This window comes from Carlito syrichta, unplaced genomic scaffold, assembly GCF_000164805.1.
Source record: "Carlito syrichta isolate Samal-C Ts95f unplaced genomic scaffold, Tarsius_syrichta-2.0.1 Scaffold316537, whole genome shotgun sequence".
Classification (NCBI taxonomy): domain Eukaryota; kingdom Metazoa; phylum Chordata; class Mammalia; order Primates; family Tarsiidae; genus Carlito; species Carlito syrichta.
In genome coordinates, this window is record NW_007260633.1 from 368804 (window position 1) to 374036 (window position 5233).

Sequence of the window (5233 nt, forward strand, 5' to 3'; positions counted from 1 at the left end):
GGTCTCGAACCCACGGACTCAGGCAATCCACTCACCTCAGCCTCCCAAAGGCACAGGATTACAAGCTGAGCCACCAAGCCCAGCTTGGACACACCTCTTACTCTGCATGTCAACCTACAGTTCCTTCATCTGTGGGCCTGCCCTGGACTCTGGGATCATGCTTTGCTCTAGGGAAGATGACATGGACCCTGAAGAAGGCTGTGTAATGAATAATGGTTGGAAGTTTGGGCTTTGTAGCCAGACAAATTGGGCCCATGTCCCCCCTTAGCCTAGGTGGCAATAAGTGACAATTCTTGTTAATACTTAGAGGCTGGCCTTTCTCCTGTTTCTCTTCTCTTCTTTTCTTATCCTGTATCCAGCACTTCACCAGACTTTGAGGAGAGTGTGGAGAAATAGAATGGTTTCTGGACACAGCAGCCTTTCCCTGAGGGACCTTAGAGACCCTAACAAAATGGAGATCCAAACACAACTAACCTTGAGCACCTATCCAGTGTTTGCCCTGCCCTAAGAGCACAAGTAAGCCAAATGTCAGCAGAGGGCCATCCTCTCCTTTTCAATTCAAATAAAACTGGCTCAAGACTGCATCTCACCCCTTATCAGGAAAGCCCAGTATCTTCCTCAAGACTTCTGAAAATTGGAAGATTGGGGGTGGGGTGGCTCAGAATTCCACGTGGTTCTGCCTTGGGGCTCAAAAGGAACTTCTGATTTCATAGTTCATCTTCCAAGGTCACTCCCTTCTTTCTAGTTTTTGTCACACACATTGAGAACACTGATCTTCTTTCCTGATTTCTATTATAAAGCACTCATATGAAGGATTTGTACAACAGAATTTACCAAGGTTTGGGGGATGAAGCGGTCATATTTTATAGTAACACAAATATTGGTCACGAGACATTCCTGTATTTAAAAGTCTTTGGCTCATTACCACTTGGGATTTCTCAGCAAATTCCAACGTCCTGCCACAGACCCACCCTGGCTCCTCTCTCCCCCTCCCATTTCCTTTTTTTTCCTGTCCCACCCCAAATTCACATTCATCTCTTATGAAGAGCAGTTGTTATCTTTCAATTCTTCCCATCAGAGTTTCCCCTTCTATTCCACAATTAGCTTATCAGGGTACTTTCCATAAGTTATTTCTGGCCTGGCATGTGGCTCACACTTGTAACCCCAGCATTTGGGGAGGCTGAGGCGGGAGGATTGCTTGAGCCCAGGAGCTCAAAACTAGCCTACACAATATAGTGAGCACTTGTCTCTACAAAAATTTTTTTTGAAAATTAGCCAGGTGCAGTGTTGTGCACCTGTAGTTCCAGCTACTCAGGAGGCTGGGGCAGAAGGATTTCCTGAGCACAGGAGTTTGAGGCTGTGGTAAGCTATGATCATGTTACTGCACTTCAGCTTGGGTGACAGAGTGAGACCTCGACTCAAAAAAAAAAAAAAAAAAAGAGCCTGTTCTTTTCTTAAGAGAAACCTTGATGTCAACCAATGAAATGATCATTTTATTACCCCATTCCTCTTGTACAAACATCATCACTGTTGATTCCACAACACATGAGGTAGGGTTTCTATGTTCATTTCACACATGAGCAAACTGAGGCTTCTGAAGCCCACTGTGAGCACTGGAAGAGCTAGGACTCAAACTCAGGTCTTTTCAGTCCAAATCTAAAGCTCTTCTTACTACCCAAGGGTGTTGCTATAGAGCAAATATATCAGAAAATGCTAAATTATGTACTACAGACAATTAGAGAACAAATACACCAGGGACAGAGCTTGGAGAAATTGCTCTCAGGTCAAGGGTTCCTTGACTGGGGAAAAGGGCCTACCTACTACAGGTTATAAACCTCTCCCTCGGGACAGCCCTAGAGCCAGCAGAACAGAACTTTCTGTGTTACACCAAAATCCCAGACTCCCAAATTCATTAGGCCACTAAATTCCTGAGCTGTTTAGTCTAGGAGCCATCTAGCTATCACACTTTTGTTTTGGTAAATACATTTTACTCCTAAGTCTTGCAGTAGTCCAAAGAAGTGGGTACTATTACTATGTCCGATTTACAGGTGAGCAAACAGAATCAGAGAACTCAAGTGACTTGCCCAAGGTCAGCAGCTAGTAAGTGGCAGAAGCCAGAATGCAGGCTTTCTGGCTTTAGGGGCTATCAATGCCCTTCAGTCAAAGACCACCAGGAATACACCTGAGGCTGATCAAATTAGGTTTATTGTTCATTGCAGCAAAGGGAGACACCCCACTGTGTGTTTTCCTTCACAACAATGAACAGTAAGACCAACTCTTTCACCCACAAATGTGCTGATGCTGGTCTTTGGCTGGAGGGTGTTGACAGAACCAACCCAAGGTTCACCAAGATTCAGCTGAAACCCTCACTGTCTTGGACCCAGATCTTCTACTTGGTAAAATGACCATATCTGAGATGTCTTGTATCTATCTGTTTGAGGTGCCAGCCTGCCCATACCTAGGACATAAGTTCACACTGAACTGTACTCTGATATTTTATTGAAGCCCTTTAGCACTGGGTTTATATTGTTTGCTAGGAATGAGGCCCCTTGAGGTATTTTTGGTATTTCATCAGATTGGTATTGCTCCTTGGTTAAAAGTGTTTTCTAGCCTTATCTCAGGTGCTCCCATGATCTGTCTGCTTATCCAATGATTTTGATGTTGCTTGTTTATGAGAGGAAAAGCCTGTAGGGAAAGGACAGGCATAGACGCAATAAACTTGTCCTTGAGCTGCCCCTGGGGACCGAGGTGTTCACAAGTGTCTGACCAGTGCCCTCTGGACAGACTTTACTTCAGGTTATCATTTTAAAACTTTATAAAGATGTCTCAATATTGTCTTTATGTCCCTGAGACCTTACTTTCTTTGCTTTCATCTACCCAGAATCAGGGGGTTTTGTCTGGCCCCTGGTCAGTAGTGATTGACCTTTGGCCAAACTCTGGGGATATAAAATTCACCATCATCATGTTTACAGATCTTTGAGTTCCCATGGGGTTTTCTCAGTCTAAAAATACACCTCTTCAGCTGGGCATGGTGGCTGAAGCCTATAATCCCAGCACTTTGGGAGGCTGACGAGAAAGATTGCCTGAGCTTAGGAGTTCAAAACCAGCCTAAACAACAGGGTGAGACTTCGTCTCTACAATAAATAAAAAAATTAGCCAGGCGTGGGGGCACATGCCTGTGGTTCCAGCTTGGAAGGCTGAAGTGGAAGGATCACCTAAGCCCAGTAGGTCGAGGCTACGGTGGCCATGAGTGTGCCACTGCACTCCAGCCTGGGCAACAGAGTAAGACTCTGACTCAAAAACAAATAAAAAAAAGTAAAAATACACCTCTTCCAGGCTAAACACCTGCGTCCTTGATGTTTTCTCAGTACTAACTTGTACAGGTATCCCTCTGACTGGCACAGTTTCACCAGGGACAATTTAAAGTTGAAATAGCCACTCAGAGGTGCTTTGGACATGAACAAAAGAGGTACATAAAACAAAAAGCAAAGGAAAACTTCACAAGGAGATTATCTTATTTGCCTAAGAGAGATCATTTTGGTTAATGTAGGAGATATCACCTCCTCAGTTTCTACATTTTGGAGATTAATAAATGCCAGCTGGCTTTTTCATTATGCAGCTTGATAAAATTGTCAAGGGCCCGTGTTATGTCAAAACCAGTTATATGTCACTCTCTATGGAATGTTTATGTCTCAAAAACTGTATTTCTACATGTTGACATTCTTTTTTCTCCTTGCAGAGGAAATACAACTAGCATGGTACAGTGATCATTGCATATTTGACAGAAGGTAACTCCCTCTTTTGCTCTGTGTGTGTGTGTGTGTGTGTGTGTGTGTGTGTGTGTGTGTGTGTCTTCCTCTCCTTTTTCCCTCTCTTGTGAAACTTTAAAGATTAACTGATCAAAAAATCATTTAGCTGTCTTGCATACATAAATCAAATTTATCTTTAAAAAAATCTAGAAGTCATTAAACTGTGTTACTTTGTATAGGCATTGAAAAGTATATTTACATAATATCTTTGTTACCATAGCTATAAGAAAATAGAAGAGGCCTTAGTTTCAAGATAGAAGAAGAATTTTGGTGTGATTCCAGAGTCTTGAAACCCATTATTTTGATCTATTCAAGGCCAGAGTTAAAATCTCATAATTCAAACTACTTAAATATCCTACATTGGTTTTGTGAATTAAATAAGTTATTACTGCTTCTATAACTTGTTTAAAATTAAAATTATAAGTATAAAATAGTGCTCAACTAAGTAGAATAACAATGGATATCTTTCAAAAAGTTTAATTTTATGAAATTCTTACAATGCTATAAATCACAAGGATTATTGCATTAGCTACATTGTAATTTTCAGATTCTTGGCTAACTTTAAGACCTTAGACCTAAGTTAATTATAAATAATCTTTGAGGCTGGGCGCGGAGGCTCACACCTATAATCCCAACACTTTGGGAGGCCGAGGTAAGAGAATTGCCTGAGCCCAGGGGTTTGAGACTACCCTGGACAACTTGGCAAGACCTTATCTCTACAATAAATCAAAAAATTAGCCGGGCGTGGTGGCGTGTGCCTGTAGTTCCAGTTACTTGGAAGGCTGAGGTGGTAGGATCACCTGAGCCCAACAGGTTGAGGCTGTGGTGACCATGAGCATATTATTGCACTCCAGCCTGGGCAACAGAGTGAGATTTCAACTCAAAAATAAAACTAAAATAAATAAATAATCTGTAGATGTCTGGGCAGTTTCAAAAAGAGAAGAAAGAAACTAAATACAACTGACGCGGTGGCTCATGCCTGTAATCCCAACACTTTGGGAGGTGGAGGCAAGAAAACTGCCTGAGTCCAGGGGTTTCAGACCAGCCTGGGCAACTTGGTGAGACCTCATCTCTACAATGAATCAAAAAATTAGCCAGGCATGGTGGCGCACGCCTGTGGTCCCAGCTACTTGAAAGGCTGAGGTGGAAGGACCACCTGAGCACAGCAGGTCGAGGCTGCGGTGGCCATGAGCGAGCCTTTGCACTCCAGCCTGGGTGACAGAGTATGACACTGACTCAATAAAAAAAGAAAAGAAACTAAATATTTAGGTTTATGCTTTCTTTTCTTTTCTTTTCTTTTTTCTTTTTTTTTTTTTGTCAAAGTCTCACTCTGTCACCCAGGCTGGAGTGCAGTGGCACGCTCACGGCCACTGCAGCCTCAACCTGCTTGGCTCAGGTGATCCTTCCACCTCAGCCTTCCAAGT

General features: G+C 42.7%; 1 protein-coding gene across 1 annotated transcript in view; it reads right to left on the reverse strand.

Moving 5' to 3' along the window:
* Positions 1 to 1911, reverse strand: part of PLP1 (proteolipid protein 1) — a 29059-nt gene extending 27148 nt beyond the window's left edge. Inside the window, exon 1 of the mRNA XM_021707338.1 lies at positions 1902 to 1911. The gene's annotated coding sequence lies outside the window, so the exon portion shown is untranslated. The remainder of the gene's footprint in view (positions 1 to 1901) is intronic.
* Between the last annotated feature and the right edge of the window lie 3322 nt (positions 1912 to 5233).